The 21356-nt window shown below is 40.7% G+C and overlaps 1 protein-coding gene across 3 annotated transcripts in view; it reads right to left on the bottom strand.

The window, feature by feature from the left end:
- Positions 1–16110, bottom strand: part of arhgap32b (Rho GTPase activating protein 32b) — a 130838-nt gene extending 114728 nt beyond the window's left edge. For all 3 annotated transcript variants that reach the window (XM_051937142.1, XM_051937143.1, XM_051937141.1), the window contains exon 1: positions 15628–16110. The gene's annotated coding sequence lies outside the window, so the exon portion shown is untranslated. The remainder of the gene's footprint in view (positions 1–15627) is intronic.
- Positions 16111–21356: the final 5246 nt, after the last annotated feature.

Raw genomic sequence — 21356 nt, forward strand, 5'->3', positions numbered from 1 at the left:
TCACTTGCACAGCTGTCTGAGTGTGTGAAAACAACAGCCTTTTATCATCAAAGGCCTCGGCTATGAAGGCATGTTAATGCTACATCCTAGTTTAGAAGAGACTGTTCCATGTCGAACTGAAAACGTTTTCTTATTTCTGTAGCACACCTGTCTGGTAATTTATTTCCTTTGAAATCCTATTCTTCACAAGACCGTTCTGTATCCATTACTGGTTTTCCTGCTTGTGTGGGCCAGATGTGAGATACTGAAAAGCTATTGTGTGCAACACGCCAGAGACGAGATGTTCTTAGGAACAGGGCTTTGTGAAGGGCTTTATAAGCAAAGTACACCGATCGTTTAGACATGACTTGCATTTTTGTCACATAATCGGAAAATACCTGCTTTTGAAAGAATAGCCAGTTAAAAGTAAAAAAGAAAGAAAAATAAAGTCAAACTACTTAATTTTGACTTCAATCTTACCAGTGGAAGAGATTATCAAAGATGTTTTCAATCAATAATGGCAGAAAATAGTTTGTAATCTTATCTGTAATACCCAAAAGAGGCAATCAAACAATTAAGTGAATATTTAGGTATGCTGGGGATAAAATGAATAAATGAAAAGTTGGCTTAATTTTCTATTTGGAAACTAACCAAGTTTAAATGCCAATTTATTTCATTCCCTCACGGGGAAACAGATCAAGCCTTACTTTATTTGTATTATTATATTGATGTCTAAACATCAATCTCTGAAATAACTGTATTTAAATTACATCAATGAAATTGCTAAATTAAAGTCTGACAAACCTAGTGACACTTAAAACCAAAGAGAATTTGGGTCTGTTCACAGAGACCTCAAAGCTGTTTAAAAAAAATAGCTCTAAGGCATTTCTGCATCAGTAAAACAAGTTCTGGGGGAGCCTGGCAGCTCTTCTGGTAGAATACGTAACACGATGAAAAGCTGGGCCATTACAGCGGCATCCTGGGGTCAAATTTAGCCCAATTCTTTTGCTGTGTGTCATCCCGCTTCTTTCTCCATTGCTTTTCATCTGACTCTAATATTGTCAACAAACACAAAGAAAGTTTTAAAAGAATGACCTGTTTCATAGACTTATTCAAAATGTATTCTACATGTTTAATTTATCAAAGTGCTGCCAGTGGCCACGTCAAGGCCAGGTCTTTAAAAAGAAAAAAACAGAAAAATTCTCATGAAGACAGAGCTCTTCCTTTGCAAACAGGATATTGAGAAAAACCAAGAAGGAATTTAAATAGCAAACACAATAGTTTCCTACAGACCTCTTCATTGAAAAGACCAGCCCACTATAGCCGAAGACTTCAGGAGATGTGACTTTGTAAGAGATTAAAAAGGCAGGCAGAAATGCAAGCTTTAAAATTGGCCTGATGAAATCAAACAAAGATGGAATTTAATGTAGAAACAGGAGTTAATGGCTTTCTGCAGTGACCGTGCAAATACAAGTGTCATTCCACTCATTTACAATGATTACAATTTTAATCTGTAACAGCTGATCTTCGGGGACAAAGATTTCAGTGAAACCAACTGTCAGCTCCTTCTGGAAACAATATTGATGAGAGCAGTCAGAATGGACCAAAAGTCGCTGTGGGCTGCTCATGTCCCTCACAGATAGTTAATATATTTCTTTTTTTTTTCTTTTGTTTTTAGAGAAATGCATATTTAAAACTTGGGGCTGCACAGTGGCGTAGTGGTTAGCACTTTCGCCTTGCAGCTAGAAGATCCCTGGTTTGCGTCCTGGACTTCCCGGGATTTTTCTGTATGGAGTTTGCATGTTCTCCCTGTGCATGTGAGGGTTTTTTCCGGGCTCTTCAGATTCCTCCCACAGTCCAAAAATATGCTGAAGTTAACCGATTATTCTCAATTGCCTGTAGGTGTGAATGTGAGTGTGATTGTTTGTCTGTATATGTGGCCCTTCAACAGACTGCCAACCTGTCCAGGGTGTCCCCTGTCTTCGTCCCAAGTCAGATGGGATAGACTCCAGCCCCCTGCGACCCTAGTGAGGATTGAGGGGTGTACAGAGAATGGATGGATGGATATTTCAAGCTTGGCTCTAATGACATCATCAAGAAGGGCTGGAATAAAACAATCCATGATCTTAGTTGGCATATGGTTGCCTGGATAAACGGCTTGTCACTTCAACTTAAGGCCTAAGGCCGAATTGACAAACCTCTAGGGCTGGACCCAAATATCCGATCGTTGTGGTGGTATCCGAATATTCATTTTGAGATCCAAGTACCGAGTATTCGGATTTGAGTTTGTTTAAATGCCCGCCGCCAAGTAGCTGCTTTATAGTCATGAAGAATTGGTATATCTCAGTCTTGTGGACCACAGTGACCTCCAGGGTGAGTGTTATTTTTGACTGGCCAGCTGGCTGGTCGTATCACACAGACCTACCAACTCTGATGTCATGCTTCACTCCGCCGTCTTTGTAAATAGAAGTCAAAATGTCGAAGACGGCGATATCCATGCTAATGCTGTCAGACTCTGCCAAAGAACACCCTGAGGAGCAAGATCAAAGTGCCAAACGAGAGATGGAGCAGTATTTGGCGGACTCTACTAGAGTCCAGTAGGGCTGGACCCGAATATCCTGAATATTCGTTCGCTATGGCGGTATCCGGATATTAATTTTGGTAATTTTGTAATTCTCAAAGTGACAAGTAAATTGAATTTCATGTGTAAAATCAATGAAGATGCCTTCTAAATGATGTTGCTCACTGAATGACTATGGTACTGTCATATTATTGACTGCATTTACTTGAGAATCGGTTGTTAGTTACTACTTGTAACCTTGATAAAAATGATAAGAAACTGTCAAAAAAGAACGTAAGCAAAGCACCCGCATTAGAGAAACCCTGCAGTGCAGTTCTAAAGGTTTCTTACTGTTGTTTTGCTTGTATACAAACCAGCCCCTTATGTTATTGACCATACTGACAAGCACTGACCCTAATTCTTTCACTGGTGCATATTCATGAGGTAACTTGGAGCTTTACAGGAATTAGGCCATGACAAGGCATTCTGCTCAGCATCCTTGAGTGACATTACCCTGATGTAGGGTTTAAAATGCAGCCAAACACAAAGGAAACAGCACTAACATTAGACATTAACTGGGATGGCAGCTTGTAATCCCCTGGTTTCCTCTCTCAGATGATTTCCCAGCTGCAACTCATCAAACAAGTGAACCTCAGTCCCAAATTGTTGTAAAAGTACAGTTCAAACATTTAGGTCACGGTCCTGTATTGACGTCCGCATGTCCCTTCCTGGCCACTGTAGTCAGCCGGTCGGCAATGTGCTGTCCCAGGACAAACTTGAGACAAAAATCAATGTGTGACGCAGCCTTTACAATTCCTTCTCAACCCTGTCTTTCTCTGCCTCTTTATGCTTGCTATCTGATACATTCTTTAAAGTGTTTTTCCTCCAGTCTCTCGAGTCTAGATGTCAGAGAAATGACCTTGTCAATTCAATTCAGCTTCATTAGATGAATACAAAGACAGAAGGTCTGTCGGCCAAGAGATGGTGTTGGATATTAGAAGCACGCACTGTACAGATCCTGGTGGTGTGTGGAACATGAGCAGTGTTCTTTTCTGTGTCTTAATCATTCATCAGCACTCCTTAAACCATTTTTAAACACTAAATCAGTTCAGAGAATTTGTAACATTGATCTCACTGAGAAGCAACAACTCGGTCTCGTTAAATGTCAATTTCAGGCATTTTTGGGTGACTAACTTGCATTTTTAACATATTAGAAAGCACTACATGGCACAAAACGGCATCAAACAGCCACCAAGTAGTCAGCATGGTGTGTACATGTCCTCCTGACAGCATTTTTGAAAACTGGTGGGAGCAGTTAAATAAAACAATTTCAGAAATACTGGAGTTGACGTACAACTTATAACTAAACAGCTTGCTACTTAAATAGGAGTATGAATCAACTGGAACAAATCGGAACAACACCAGATTTATTTGAACTGATGGAGCTGAGAATTTAGAGATCTGGAGCCTAACTTGATTTAGTAAACTAACTAAAAAAAAAAAAATCAAAAATTGCATTCCTTAAGCGGGAAAGGAGAAAGCAGGCTGTCAATTATATTATGATGATTTCCTAACATATAAGCCACTGGAGCAGGGGTGTCAAACTTAATCTAGTTCAGGGGCCACATTCAGCCCAATTTGATCTCAAGTGGGCCAGACCAGTAAAATCATAACACAACACAATAACTGATAAATAATGACAACTCCAAATCCCCCCCCCTCCCCCTGTTTTAGAGCAAAAAAGCACATTCTGACAATGTTCACATTTGTTGAACTAACTTTTTATGAACAATCTGACTTTTTTTAAAAGAAAAAAAAGTGAAATTTCAACATGATCATGCTTCAGTTAATCATTTGAGTGTCAGAACTTACAGATCAGTGTTTCTACAAACGCACAAAACATTTAGTGGCAGGTATCTGGAATTGAACAATATAGTATTTTACAACGTGTCAAGATCTACAAATTATTTTAAATTTCTGCTAATTTCCACATTCGTATAGTAATCCTGACACACTACACCACACAAACTGAAGTGGGAACCATTTAGGAAGAAGGTTCAGTTGTCCCCTGCCTTATAAATATAGAAAACAGGGTTCCACCTAATCAAACTCTGTCATACTGAAGTGGCTGACTCACGTTATAGTGCACAATGTTTAATGTCTAAATATTTTCACAGGAAGTATTCATTTTCACCTCTGTAATTTCTTCACTTTGCAAAGTCATCCTGTAGCCTGGACCCTCAGGTTTTGGCTTTATGTTTGACATCCCTGCATTTGAGCCCCCAAATCTAGATATCACTAATTTAAATGTAGTCATTCAGGCTCCAGGAAAGATTTAAGCAGTTTCTGTCAGACCATTTTGCATATTTCATTATGATGTGTAAAAGAACTGTTCCACTAGGTGTATGAAGTGTTTTCACTTAGAGTCTCTAAGTGTCCATTTTAGTCACTTCCAGCACATGTAGTGGAAGAACATGATGAGAAACAACAAAATCCTCCCATTTCCTATTCACAGATGTTGAGTGAACTGTTTTTCAGTGACCACAACTTTCTAAGCCTTTTGTCCTTACATGCACTGGCTGCTTAGCAGATAAACAAGTCTTGCAGGAAAGAAGAGACGAGATTTTCATTTTGTAGCTCATAACATACAATATTGAGGACAAGCACGCTTGGAATCCAGAACTTATTCTCTGCACTTGAATCATTGTTGACAGAAAAATATGTACTTACAGATGTGTTTCTTGGCAAGAGGTGTGAAATGAATTTAGAAGCCCCAGAAACTTATCTGGCAGTTTCCTATGAGGCAACATCTATTCAGACAGCTTTTTATTGTTTAATAGCTGTTACCTATGCTAAGCTGTGCAACTCCAATATAGATTTAGTTTTACTTTTCTTGGAGGGAAATGATTGACAACACAATGTAACAATAGGAGCAACAATATTCTAGTGGAATTATAATTAAAAAAGGATGCATGCAAAATCAGAGGATATCAGCTGTCAGTATGTACTCCGAGGAATACAAGCAATTCAGACTAGTTGTTAAACTGAGTCTTAAATATGCATAGAATAAAAATGTTCAAGGCCTGCAGCATAGAGGGAGACTTCAAATTCTTTCAACAAGATAGATACACTATAAACAGAACAGGATGGAGGCATAATGTGCTTCACTGGCCAGACAGTTTAATGCTGTCTGCCTCATGATAAGTAAGTGAATAACAGTGACTGCTGCCAACTGCTGCTGTTACAATGAAATCAAGTGCTGTTCAGCCACAACTGCACAGTCTATAAACATTACTCACATGGCATTTCAGACACAGATTCAAGGAAAGGAACCGTACCATCGTTGTTCATGTACCGAGCACTTATAAACTCAGAGGTACTGTAAAAGACCCTGATTCAATGAGCCTCGGTGAGCCTGACGGGTCTCAGTTACTGGAAACACTGCTGAGTGTGACACTCAAATAAATATACTGAAAAGAAGGTGTGAGCCTGAACAAAAGAAGACAGCATGTCCCAGGACATTTTACCTTTTCTCAGTCATAGAAAATTATGTCTTCAGATGAAACAGTTCTCTCACAAAAAATGATCCTGTAGGTTGTTTGTGCAAGCAGCTTATTCTGGCCACATTAGGTTTAACTGTTGCAGGATCATCTACTGACCAAAGTACTTATGACAGGAGCAAATGAGGCAGTGAGGTGACATGTAGGGAGGGGGTCGGTGTGGATGGACGGGTTGACAAAACACTAGACTTTGGGAAAGTATGGGAGTCGGCTGTTTGTGTCCTGTTAGTCAGCATTTTGTTTTAGCCTTAAGCATTCAGTAAACCTACGCATGTGTATTATTGTAGCCATCACAACAAAAGCCCTCATTTTAACCAACCGTGTATAGTAGTATAGTAGTGTATTTGTAGAGCAATCCTTATTATTGAGGAAGCATAGTTATGTATGACAAGCTCCCTGTTTTCACTTGCTGTCAGTATCTAACATTCAGTGTTTATCGGCTCAAAATATCGGTCATCCGCCTTCCTCGATTACAGATAATAAATGTCAATATCAGCCCTGAAAAAAATAAAATGGGAAAACATCAGCTGATGAAAAGCCACACTCAAAGTTGAAGAGGTGAGAAAGTGATGAGCATATTGTTCAAGGCTTTCATGTTGCTCTAGAGAGGACTTCAAACTGGTCTCACAACACTGTATACCTGATCAACTGCTGCATAAGGTGGGCAAGGCTTTGAGATGATACGTTTCAGAAAGTCTGTGTAGAGCTTAATTATTAGTGAGATGTTTCCATGGGCAAAAGGCCCTATGATATGGCACAGTAAGGACAGCAAACATAACAAGAAAGGTGCCCTCCATGTCAATGTACAACTCTCCACACTACCAACAGCTGATTTTGGTTGTACTGGGCAGATGAAATGGATCTTTGGCTGATGGTCACACTGCATTGTAGAGGTATTTATAGTGTAAAGTGGATGTGTATATGTTTGTAAATCTCAAAAAAAGTTAAAATTTGCCTGTGAACAACTGTACTGAGTATTGGCAAACTGGTCTGCCCACCACAGAAAAACTTAAGCTTGCTCTGAGTAACAGTCCTTTGAGATGCACTTTTGTACATAAATGCTGCTGTACTAATAAATACGCATTAGCAAAGTAAAGCAAGCTGCTGCTCTAATTTTATGTGGTTTGGCCACAAACTAAGTGCGCCGCCAACCTTAATAACCTCAAAAAACCTTTAGCCAGTTCTGTTTCAGTGAATGGGGCTTAAGTGAAGAAGGTTTCACATTCACAGAGCTCTTTTCAGACAAATGGGCATCATGGTACATTTCAGCCGATCATGTGGTGAAAGCCTTAAGAAGAGGAGAGAGAGAGAGAACAGCTGCACAGACATGGACAATAAGCGAGGATCAACGGAAATGAATGACATAAAACCACTGTGGTAGGTTGCCCCGGTAGCTCAACAGGCAGAGCAGGCGACCCATAAACAGAGACCCAACATGGGTTTGAATCCAGGCCGTGGTCCTTTGCTGCAGGTCCTTTTCCTATTCTTCTCCCCACTTTCTTGTCTCTCTCTCACTGCTGTCCTATCAGTAATAATAATATTAATAAACGAAAAAAAACACATATCTGGATTTTTGGAGCAAATTCTGGGAAGCACATTAGAATTATTAATAAAACCAAACTTTAATCACAATGTTTACCAAAAATAATGAAAGAATTTTTCAAATCTGACCACAGAACTCATCAAATATCAGATTTTAAAGGGTCAAAAGTAAAACCGACCACCTGCACTTAACTATTTCTGTTTAATCAATCAAGCAAAGCTCCTAAAAGTTGTTTTCAGCAAATATTACTGCAAAAAAACAGATGAAAGCCAGGCTCAGTCTTACCCTAGTCTGACAAAGATGATGGGAAGATCCCTTGTTTTTACAAAAAAATCTATTGACAGGCGCCTCGGTACGATAGGTAAATCTGACTCTAATGCACCCAGACAACCTGACACCCATCAACCTAATTAGTGGAATAGGGAAAGGGAAGTAGGGGTAGGGGATGAGGGGCTGGACAGTCAGTGTCCAATGAACAGTCTTAGCAAAAATACAAGTGTGACCCACTAGACAACTCCGCTTTAGGGGTCGGCTTTGCCTCGCTGGGCCTTTGGTGTCTGAAGCCCCCAGGCTTTAGAGCATCCTGGAGCTCTAAGGCGAGGCCAATAACCAGGCTACAGTTTGACAAAACCCAAGAGGAGCAAAACAAAGACGCCTATAGATGAGTCGATCTGCTATGCTGACAGTGAAGACTGTACAAAATATCTGGAATGGTCTGGGTTTAAATCTCACACTTCTAAATGATCACTTTAACCTTGGATTTGAAAGCAAAATCTTGTGTGACTGTCTCATTAGAGCATATACCGAACATGTCGGGCTTAAAGTTTAACCCAGGTTACTACTTTGCTCATCTTGATCTGAGACACTCACAAGTCCAGAAGAGTTGCACTTAAAATGATATATGCTTATGTTTTGTTTTTTTGCAAAAATATAGCCTAGTCAACCAAAGTCTAGACAAGCAAACTCAATCTGTAGCAGTGGGTGGCACGCAGATAGGACAAACATGTCAAATCAGCAATTTAATCTTAAAAATACATTTAGAATACATGTTTTCTGTGTTTTAGCACTCCCTTCATCAGATACCTCTGTGCAAGCAGATACACTGGATAAAGAGAGGAAGGGCGACACATGACAAAGGTCAGTGACTGGACGTGAACCCTGAACATCACGCTTGTTCACATAATCATTTTAACAAGTGTATTAACAGCAGTGATGTCTTGGCTACATGACCTCTAAAGCTGAAACTCCACTGGATGCTGATGTGATACCAGCACTTTATCAAATGCCACACAGGGATAACAATAACAGACTCATCAACCATTTTTTATTTCTTGAAAGAGATCCTTGATTTCACAGACAAACAAAATCTAGCCTATCACTGTCAATTTTGCTTACTGAAATAACTGATTTTTCACCAGGTGCAACTGATTCTCCTACTTTTGGAGTTACACCGAGATAGATTCTTCTGAGTGGGCTGAAAATCGTGTGAAAAAGGAACCTGAAACTCCACATAACAACGTCCTTAGCTAATGATATTTTCCTTGGCCTTGGTAGTAACACTGGTTTAGGGAACTCCTGCTGCAGGAAACCAGACAAAGCAATGTTTGTAGTTTTTTTTTTGCCTTTACATTCTGGTTTTGAGAAAGATATTCGAGGAAAAAACGTCATATAAAGAGTACTATGCTTACTACAACTCTGAGGACACTGCTTCAATCAGAGCCCAGCTTCAATGCAAAGCTGTGATTGGACACTCAATGTTTGGGGTTTAGGATTAAGTGAATGCTCAAAATAAGAAAAAAGTTGAATATCTTCTAAGAATGGTTTGGCTGCACCTCAATATGATTCTGCAAAAAAGGAAAAACCTCTGGCTTGTTTGTATTTATTTAAAATTTATCACCATCGTCTTATGCGGCGTTGAGCTCAAGATGTAGTGATGGTGTTGCTGGGAAAATACTGTCAGGGAGAATTGTTTTGGTGGAATGTTTGCACTGTGATTTGAAAGGGTCATTCATCAAAAAAAAACAAAAAAAACAAACAGGACTGCCTTATGGGCTGATCCAAATCTCCATCAAACTCGTCATTTTCAGTGGAAAAGTTGCTGCTGTATGGAGGTTTTTGTTGTTTTTTCCTCTAGCAACGGGGATTTTGAAAATGGTAACATGCAGATAGCAGAAGAGAAGGAGAATGCAGCATTAAACACATGATTCAACTGGAAGGCTTCGACCCTCAGCCTCCATCCAGCGAATCACACCACCTTTAAGACCACCAACCACAAAGAAGAGCCATATCCAGCTGGGTCAGTATAAGAGCTGTCACTTATTTTAATGTTGTTTAAAATGACTTGAATGATCGCACACACTCACTTTTTAAACAACAATCTTCTCTGATTCTTTTGAAATTCACGGTGCTGTTTGTTCACTGCTGCTGGAAGACATCATCTGTCAGAGCAAATGTTTATGTTGGGTGTGCTGCTTGTCCAAGCTGAATTATTCAAAGGGACTTTTATTAACTTCACTTCCTCTTCTTAGGAAGCAGCGCCAAACACATTATTCCTTTTTTTACTCAGTCAACACTTAATATAATGAAGGTGCTATATCTTAAATATTTCACTTCATTACATTTTATATATCTTTTATTGTATTTTTGCTTTTTACTCACATTCTTTAGAAACTTTTCCCCTTGGCTCTGTTCTTTGCTGCAATGATCCAATTTCCTCTTCAAGGATCAATAAAAATTAAGTTTGCATCCTGCTAATCCAAAAAGTGAGGGCAAGACTGGAAACTGAGGCAAAACATAAATCTGTGGCACCACACTTTCAGCAGAACCTGACTGCAACAACTCGAGGGAAAAGACGAAAACTGCTGACAGAAAACATAAGTGGCAAATCTGTGAACTTGGGTACACACAGCTCCGACAGCTTCCAGTGCTTTCTGGATGCTTTCAGTGCCTTGTCAGACCAATCTGTTGAATTTATTCACTTTTGGTAAGACAGCAACCTGACACGGCTTGCCTAAAGTCGTCCAAGTAGTTTCACACAACTTGTTGCCAACAAAGTCCTGAATGAGAACTCCGTTTTGCGGTTCCGATCTCATTATCCTCCACTGGGCTATTGTGGAAATACTCTGGCAACTCGCTAATCAGCGCCCATGTCAATGCCAGGATTGTTTACGGGGGAATGGAATCTCCTTTGGGAATGTCACGGCATCCTCAGAGGCCTGTGACTGTGCACTGAGCTTGGAGCGAGATGCCTTTTCACACCGGGAATGAAAGAGTCTGCGGCTCTGTGTGCGAGTCGAACCGGGCCTGAGGATAGGAGCGTATGCATTATACATAATTAATGAACATACGGAAGGGAATAACAATGGATGCTTAGCCCCGCACAATGCGTCAGTATCTGCGGCTGGGGTCAGAGGTCGTGTCTGGCCTTGTGCGTGGCTGTCGATGATGGAGACAAACAAGGAGACCTTTGAGAGCGCAGGAGGTTTCATGTACATAACAAGACAACAAAAGAAAGCAGTTGGTTGCATAACAGGAGAATGAGGACAGTCAGTCTGCACACTGCTTTGAATTTAGCATGATTTAAATGCCTTGTACTGAATTAATCATGTCCCAAACCTGATAGTCAATAGGATGTGATTCGATGACTTATTTTTTAGATCAATGTACTACTCATTTGGATAAACGTCACATTTCCTTTCTGTGTACAATATGTGATGAGGGCTGAAAAAATGTCAAACTAAACATTGCTTTAGGATGTTATTGAGGATATTGACATATTATGTGATAATGTGACTGTATATTTGTAGAAAATGCATCGTGCCATGTTCAACCAACCTACTGAATGCTATCACTGATGATTAAAAGATGCACAGGGAGCATCTATTTTGCAACAAAAAAATGACAGCAGGCTATTTAGTGGTGAGAGCATCATGACACGCCTGATGATGGAAAACAGCAGGTCAACACAAGAAACTGACAACAATCATCAGCAAAAGCTCAGCCACATGCAGGGCTACCAGTGCTTATGCCTTCAAGCATCCACACACAGTGAGGGTCAAAGAAAAAGCCAGAATGCTTTCAAATGTGATCAGGTACAGAGCATCCTCATTTGCTTGTCATTGAACATCAATGTTAACGGCTCTGTGTAGGCAGAGTGTTGAGTGAAATGTTAAAGGAACCTTGCTAACATGCTGTTGCGGATTCAAACTGGGTCAGTAACAGCAAGGATTGACAAGTGTCTACCATGTCATCTTGCATAGTATCCTCATGTAAATCCACTCCTTGCTGGTAACATTTGGTCATACTAAATGCTTGTTTTAAGCACTGCTTGTTTTTTGAGTCTGTACTAGGGATGGGAATTTCGACTAATTTCCGAACCGACTAGTCGCTAATTTTATTGGCGACTCGTCAGTTCGGAAAACTTGCAATTTAACCCTTTAAGCGCCAAAGTCGCAATACTGCGACAAGCAACATTGCTGAACATAAGTCATAGCTTCAAATATACTGCCTCGTGTGCCTCATGTACTGTACACCAGGAGATGGCGGACATCTGGAACTTCAATCAGAGCATCAGCTGTGGGCTTGTTTTCATTCAAAGTTTGGAGTTTACAGAGTTTGAAAACCGAGGAGACGAGACTCGCCGTCGGAGCGTATCAGAGCGCAAGACGGTACATTTTAGAGTGAGAAAACTCACCATACCGAGAGGTCTGCTCAACGCTGACAAAGTACTTTGTCAAGTAATGGCTTACTCATATTCTGAAGAGGAATATTCACCCTCTGATGAAGATGTTCAGTCGTCCACTGAGACAGAAAGTGCCGCTGCGTCTGTGCATAACGGCAGCGGGTCGGTGCGCCATGACAGTCCACGAGCAGCACATACTGGAGCCGATGCTTTGCTTCGGGGTGGCAGGAAGGGACGTGGTGGGTGTAGCTGGAGTGGTCAAAACACCACTAATGATGAGGGGGATAGCGGGGGTTGAAAAAAGAGACAAGCATATGCTACTGGCAGGATCAACCAGGTAGCCCAGACGGGACGAGCGTGCGGCACACGCCTGAGCGTAGAACTGCATGGCGGCGCCCAGTCGGGGACAAGGTGCATGATTCTTAATGCAGCGTTTAACCGACTAGTAAAATACTAAACGTTTAATAAATGAGTAGGCGGTTAAACGATTAAACGACTAGTCGCGCACATCCCTAGTCTGTACTACCACAAATTTTGGGCTGCATCCAGACATCCAAGTCCAACTTGTGTAAATAACAAAATTTGGCCATTAAACAGAGAACCTAACTCATTAAAATACTGACCTGATGATGAATCGAAAGGTAATTGTTTAGTGCCGTTATCACAACGAGGAACAAAAATACTAAAAAAACATAAGTGCGAAGTGGCTGAATATCAATCTGTACAAGGTAGTTTTCTAATAGTTTTTGGGTTAGGGTTGACCAAATTGTTGGCCTGACAGACCTCCATACCTTGAGTCATAGCTAAAAACTAGTCAGAATTTTGGAGCTGGATGGCAAAGTTAGAACGGGTTCTCAATGCTGGACTCCGAAAATGAAGTTTGCGTTGAACACAAACAAACATCCTCATGAACTCAGAGAGAGAAAAAATACAGATGTTCTGAAATGATCTCCGTTTCGTTCAGCCAACTCATACTCCCACCCCGCCCAACATCACTGGCCCTAAGCAATCGCTGTCTGGTAAGATATGACTAATCCTCCAGGTACTACAGCAGTAAATCTGAAATCTATCAGGTCTTATCTGTTGCACCGAAGAGTGTGTTGTTATTTCGGCTTCGGGTGCAAACTTGGAACAGCAATATTAGTTTGCTCACTTGTTTCCACACAGCACTTAACCGTGGAAATGTGAACAGTCCTGTCATGATTTATAAAGGAGTCAGAGCTAAAACAGTTCTGCAGTCTGGCATTTCATCATCTTATGCTGGACTAATCTGCCCTCTCCTAATCCCACACCGGCCTGCCACAAAGCAAAGAAACTGGCCAATAATCAGCTGCCACTGACACCAAACTGAATGCAGACAGAGTTTACAGTACTAACCCAGTGCAATAACCTGGAAGAGTCGGAGAACACTTGGAAGTCCCTATTCTTAAAGTAGGTAAACATATCTTACTGAGGTTTATATGAGGGGGACAATAAAGCGATTAGTCCACAGTGGCTTGTTTGATGAGTAATTTATGATGTCTCTTAGGTGTAAAACTTCTCTTCAGCTTGAAAAAACCACAATCCCAATAAAAACGAACACAGAAAATGAATCATCTGGCTGTAACAGCTAAACACAGATACTCATCACTACTGCAATGCTTTGCAGGAATCCTGATCTAAAAATCTCAATGAACGGAGCAAATGCAAGCCTCTGAATCAAAGTTAGCACTATTTCTGGTCCTACGTGGTGAAGGGCTGTCACACTGCAATATCACGTTTCACTGGAGATACTACAAACAATTAAATTTCTACCTGCAGTTTCCCGGACAGGAGAACAGGTTAGTCCACTGTAGACTCTTCTTTGTTACCCCTCATAAGTCACTCATGCAGACATTAGCGGAAATTCACCAGAAAGAAAGCAGACATTCTGAGATAAACAGCATTATTTTCTTCATGTACGAAACTGTAATGAAACACAGCAGAGCACTAGATCAGATAATGCATCAAGCACCGACACGTTAAGAATGCTAGTCCAGCTTGCACAAATGCAGATAAGAAGCGACTGCTAGTGTTCACAAACACATATGCATGAAAAACCCAACTGGTGTAGCTATGTTTTCTCCCACTGCAGTGAACCATGACCCTGAAGGCAAAACACTAACGAAGCGTGGCTTGTAAAGTGTTCCACCCTAATCACGGTGGAGGCAGAAATGTGATAGGATTCAGAGGCATGTTGCTCCAACTAATTAGTCAAGCTGACCGGGAAATATTTCACAAGGGAGATGATTGGAAAACACTCGGTCCTCCAGAGCATAGTATACTGAAACTACCCTTCAGTGGGGCATTTACTTCCCGAATGTTGCAGTGATGCTCAGTGCTGTAGCAGTGCTGTGGATGTTTATATGAATGATGTGTATGTGTACATCCCAGTCTGTCTGTAGTTAGTTTGCCTAGTTAAATAAGGATTAAGGGCCTCTGTGCATGTCTGATTAGATCGTAATCTAGTACAGAGAGTGAATCAGAAGTGCATCAGAAGAGCATGGGAACTGTGGATCAAATAACATGTGAGGGAGTGGGGAGCTTTCAGACACTCCCTTGTGAATGGCACCTCATTTAGGATTCTACATTTCAAATGCAATCACTTTAAAAGAGAATGCCAAATGGGAAAGCTAGAAAAATCCAACACTTCTTTTCTTTAACAACATTTAATAAATCTCCCAGCAAATGAATGATGGTTTGTAAAGCAGCGCACATGCGGAGAACACGATAAGCCAGACTCCATTTAAAAATCGAGGACTTTAACGCTGTCCTCATTTGATGGTTAGCATAAACGGGCACAAATACGAACCAATCACGACTCGACATGGTCTCCAGGCGAATGTGGCATCACCGGGTTCACCAAACGGCACATGAAGACATGATTAAACTTTAAAACCAGTGACAATAGTTCCTTATCAAGTTTGATAGTTGTTAGTTCTGCAGCCGAATAGAAATAAAAGATTAAATATTACTGAAATACTATAGTTATACCGGTGTTAGGAGACAAGCGAGGAATTAGCGTTAAACTGGCTCTTTTTTAAAGCAGATTTTGTGTGCAATTCTCTCCCCAAGCGACTGGGAACACTAGCCAACCCAATGCAAGCCACGACTAGCCGGGGAGACGGCTACCCTCTACGGAATACCCTCTTCACACGCACATATAATACACATATGCAACATTATCCGACTACACTACAGCTCTACATAACGTTTTGTGGCAAAGTAACGTGAAATAAGGAAAAGCACACACGGCGAGCATGTAGCATGAACGTGCTAGAAGTACCTGGTCTGTGGTCGGGGCTGCGGTCGCTGACCACTGTCGGCTGCTGAGATAAGCTTAGCTTTCGCTGTGTCCGTCTGGCGCTTCACCGCTGTTAAATTCCCTGCTCATCACAGCTCAGTCCGGTACACTCAGACACGACGGGCTCAAAGTGTTTGCAAGCGTTTTCCAGTCCCTCCTCAGGCAGAAGGAAAGCGCGCCAGTGTTCGTCTCCACAGTGAGTGAGGTTAACCCCAAACAAAAAGCCTCCCCCCGGGACAACAAGGCGCACCAGCAGCCCTTTCACTCACTTACTGTTGCTTTTCTGGGGGGGGGGGATAAAAACTGCTGTCTTCCCCACAGCATTGCTTCATATTTAAAACGAAAGTCCCACCAAAGCAGCCTTTCCCTGAAGTCACAGGACGTTATTTCCAGGTTAAAACTTGCGAGGAGGATCTGCTCGGTGCGACTGAGCGGAGACACACGCTGGATCCGGACTGAGCGGAGGAGCAGCGCTGTCCCCGCGCTGCGTTCACGGCCGGTCCGGAATGTCGGAAACAAGCAAACCAAAGCGGGGGAAAATAGGACGAGGAGAAAGGAGATTTGCTCATCATATTCCAGTAGTCCAGACGTGCTGGGGTAAGGGGCAGTGAATTAATAAATAGACAAAATGCGAGTCACATAATGGATTAAAGTAACAATGCATTGCTAACATAGACAAAGAGCTTTTGTTTTGTTTTTAGCAACATCCTAAAAGAATGCAAGTAACAAACCAACCAGGGTTACAGTCGTTGTTGACATCTAATGTCGGTCTAAAGTTTAACCCTGTCATGCATGAATTATTTTTAAAAACTGAATGAGCTTTCTTTGCGTACCTTTCCATATCTATTTAGATGGGAGCTTTGGTTGGGCTTGCATTTTAGATTTCTACTAATTATTTGGGATAAGGAGTAAACAATAAATATAATAATCGGATAATATATAGTATCTGTTTATTATATTTATCATTATTATAATTTTTTATTTTTACTACTACTACTATTTTAATAATGGTGTCAACATATGTGGATACCAGGTCTTCGGAGGTAGAGAAACACAACTGTCCACACACATCAACAGTTTTAAATACTACTGGTCCATAGGGAATATTTTTACATTAACACATATCTCCATGAAACTTCTTTCAGACAAGTTTTCAGAAATGTTACTTTAAAATATGCAAATCAGGCACTATCTTGTTAAAATGCACCAATTTGTATAAACCTGCCAAACAGGAAACTGAACACTGGACAAGCTTCCAGCTTCAGAATTCACATTTCATTAATCTGAGTACTGTCAGCAGCCAGAAGAAAAAAAATCCTTCCCTTTCCACCGTGTTTTTATGCATAACTGTTATCATATAAGGCTGTAAGTGAACATATATCGATGTCTGGTATTCAGAAAAAATGCATTTAGTGTACGGTAATTCTATACATTGTGTTGTATTTTTTTGGAAATCATTATTTGCAAATAAATATTTGAAATAATATTAAAAAATGTATAATTACATCCATAAAACTTCTGTTTGCTTGCTTTTGTCTATTGCTTAGTGCACATAATGATTTTCATTTTTCTTCTATATGGTACACTAAAAGTTTGGAGTCACAGATATGTTCTTATTTTTTGAAAGAAAAGCATTTTTTTCAATGAAGATAACAATAAATTAATCAGAAATACAGTCTAGACATTGTCAATGTGGTAAATGACTATTCTAGCTGGAAATGCCTGATTCTTAATGGAATATCTCCATAGGGGTACAGAGGAACATTTCCAGCAACCATCACTCCTGTGTTCTAATGCTACATTGTGTTAGCTAATGCTGTTGAAAGACTAACTGATGATTAGAAAACCCTTGTGTTATTATGTTTGCCAATATAGTAAGGACATTTCAAGGTGACCCCAAACTTTGGAACAGTAGTGTACCAATCAGATAAAATGTGGAAAACAGCACTGTTATTATAGAATAATTCTATTATTATTTTTTCATTAAGCTCCCACACAGGGCCCTGATAAGAAACATAAAACCACTGCTGCAGAACACCCAGTACAGTGGATAGATAACAATGTCAAAACCCATATGGGTTAATTTTGATCAAAGCATTCCGACACTACAATAAACTGGGGCAAATTCTTTTATCTCTGTGTGTTTTTGTAGAATAAAAGTTTCAACAGATATACCACATGTGACGGGCACATTTCCACTATCCACCATTTTGTATTTTTGATGCAATATTTCAGGGTAACAAATATTCTAAAGACTCTGATTATTTAAGTTTAAATAAAAGAAAGGGCTATGTGTGTTTGGATGGTGCCACAGTACCAAAGGCTAACAAAGTGTAACTTGGTTGGGTGTAGCTCATCTTTCAAATGATCTGTTACATAAATGCATCGTAAGAAGCTGTGTTTAGCCGATTAAAAACATGACAATGTGATGAAGTTTATCTTTGTGGGTAGATGTTCAGTGACCATCCAGATGCAACGCGGAAATGAACCATGTGTAGTCACTTCTAGCCGTGTACAGATCATGTAGCCCCTGCATATTGTTGCTGGTTTTAATGGCAAAGAGCTGCTGGCTTTTAACATGGTCGCCAAAGTGCACATTACATCATCTAAAAGGTTTTGAATAAAAGAAGAGTCATACGCGTTCATTCTGAAATCTGAATGCAGGAGATGCTTCCTGAAGGCAGCACTGAAGTAGTAAAGTGCACACAAGAGTCCATTTTTGTTACAGGAGGCTGATTCACCACTGTAGTACGGCTTCCATCAGCTGTAAAACACTTAAACTGTCAGGGAGGACCAGGGGTACAATTGGTTTTCTACTATTCTAGTAAATGGACCTTGAGTTAAGATTCTTTCGTGCCTACTCCTTCCTTTTTTGTTTCGCTGTCTTTCTTTCCAGACGTGTATTGTAGCCATCTAAGAGACTTCCCTTAAGGTTAACCACTAGTATATAGTGTTGCAGAACAAAAAAAGTCACCAGCTCTCATGTAACAGTTACTTACAGTGTGCAGGTCTTATAAAATGACCAGAGTGTTTCAATAACAATTCAGCACTGTCATTCATTGCTTACCTGGATTGACTGCTTGGTTGCATTGACTTTATTTCATTTTTCCCAAAGACTCCGTGTTTGTGCCGTGTGGCTTGTTCAGCCACGATGTGAAGACAACACATGCAGGTGGTCAGATGAAAAGTTGGGCCCAAACACACAAGAACTGGACAGCCAGGAAATGGAAGAAGATTCTGTGGTCAGATGAGTCCAGTTTCCAGCTTTATTCTCCTCCTGCTAATGTGAGGGTATGCAGAAAGCCAGGTGAAGCATTATCTCCAGCATGTAGAGTACCTACTGCCAAGCATGGTGGAGGCAGTATCATGGTTTGGGGATACACAAGTGCTGCTGGTGTTGGCACATTGAACTCTGCCAAGCATTATGCCATTCTTGAAACGCACATGCTCCCTTCTGCACGTTCACTGTTCCATCGAGGTCAAAATTGGATGTTCCAACCAGATAATGTCCTTTGAACACATCCAGGACCAGCAGAACTTGGTTGCAGGAGCTCAGTATCCAGGTCTTAGAGTGGCCAGCTCAATCCTCAGACATGAGCCTCATTGAAAATCTGTAGTGGATTTTCAAAAGAATTTAGAAGCATGTAAAGCAGTAATTCAAGAACAATGGGACAAGATTACCCCTCAGCAGTGTGAAAGGCTGGTGAGGAACATGATAGCCAGGATTACAGCTCTACTGTGTGCTAATGGCAGGACTAATGAATGTTAATTTGATGATGTGATGGTTTATTGATTTTTTTTAACACATTTTCTGTTATTTGTTGACTTTGATACCCACAATGTTGAGAACTAACATATTGAAACTGTCAAGAATTTCGTTTTGTTAGTTTTTCTCGTAAACAATAAATAAAAAATACTATTTGTTTGTGTCAGCCACATCTTTTGAAACACAAAACATATTTTTTTTCCACAAATATTTCATGATATTTGAGATGGTGTGAAATTTTAAGTGTCTGTCAATAACTGCAAAGACAGTGTGATCCTCTGAGAGTGATGTGCTTCCCCTCAGAGGAGAGCGAATCCAGCAGATCAGGCTCTGAGTAGCTTTAGGCCTCAGTGTCACCTCAACGCTGTGACACTCACACATTAGAATTCACATCTTAGTATGTGCAGTGACCAGAAGCAAACCGTTCATTCTAGATGTTCCCAATTATCAATGATCTGAAACAGGACTGTACATAGGAATGGTCCAAAACACAATAATTAGCAAATATTTCATGCATATCATGTGTAGCTTGAAGGGTAGAACCTCCAGCATTGTATACCTATGAACAGCAGTTAGGCAGTTGAAGATGCTGCCCGTGGAAAGATGGAATGTTGTGGAATTCCAGTGAGGTCGAGAAACTCAGATGACTTAGGTTGTGAGTAAGGTTTCCCAATATCAGGACAAGTGAAACCGACAAGGCAGCAGTGCATGCAAGCAGTGCCAGCATCAGTTCTGAGGAGTCTCTCTGATCTTTAGCCATCTACTGTAGTTGGGAGAAGGTCAGATTTAGATTGCAGACCAATATGGTGACAACTAGTCTGCTTAGTCATGTCAGAATAGACAATATCTGCAGATAGTGCAGGAGATTAGATATTGTCTATTCTGACATGGCTAAAGAAAGGCCATTATGACCTTAGAAAGGGGAAAGTCATTTTCCCTTCACATGGAGGGTCATTACAAAACCCCTCATAGTTCCAGGGAGCAGCTTAAGTAGAATAAAAGGAAGAGAGAAGGAAATTTAAACCTGGTCACCCAATCTCATCCCTTGGCTCCTGCTGATCCTTCTCTCAGACAGATGATCCCAGGTCTGTTTTAGTTCACTTTCCACCTCGCAGGCTTCGATGACAGACTGTCTCAAAGTGAGGATAAAAGTGAAACACCTTACTGTCAGTTCTGTCAGCTGGAAGAAACATCGACCTGTGAAGGAAATGACCTGAAGCCACCAGTCAGACAGTGTTCAGTAAAAGGATTCCTGCATCTGTATGTCATTGTCTGGATGTATAGGGGTGATTTTGCTGGTGTGCTTTGGATCATTATCGTGCTGGAATATTCCTCTTCTTCCAAGCAGCTGGACAGGGAGTCATCCTGTCTACCTGTATTTTGGTGGATCCACAGACATTCATCCTTCCATCTATAAATGTCAACACCTTTTACTCACGCAGTCCCATATCATCACACCCCCATCTCTATGCTGTACCATCAGGACTATGTTTTTACTGTAGCAGTCCTGGTCGGGTGCACCAAACCCAACATGCTGGACTTCATCTGAGCCAAACAAACTAATCTTGGTCTCATCTGATCAACGAACTTTCTTCCAATAGTAATCAGGCCTCTTGTTATGTTCATTAGCAAAGTTTCATCATGTGCAGAAGAGCAAACAAGGGTTTTTCTTCAAAGTTCTGCTGTTCATGTGTCTACTATAATTATGTTCAACAGTTAGGGTAACTGGAAATCACAGGTGTACTCATGTTTCAGTGACTTCTAAATTACTTTTGACCATTTGTAAGGGAACATACTCTTAAATAGTAATATCTATTTATCGTATGTGCTGTAGGTTTCTTTGTCTGAAGAAGAGCGATTTAGCTCGTCACGTCACCATGGGCTGCTAATTACATAAATGTTGCTGGGAGCATCTATTCTTGTGTTTGGTATGAATTTTCCTGAT

Source organism: Acanthochromis polyacanthus, chromosome 17 (genome assembly GCF_021347895.1).
Source record: "Acanthochromis polyacanthus isolate Apoly-LR-REF ecotype Palm Island chromosome 17, KAUST_Apoly_ChrSc, whole genome shotgun sequence".
Classification (NCBI taxonomy): Eukaryota; Metazoa; Chordata; class Actinopteri; family Pomacentridae; genus Acanthochromis; species Acanthochromis polyacanthus.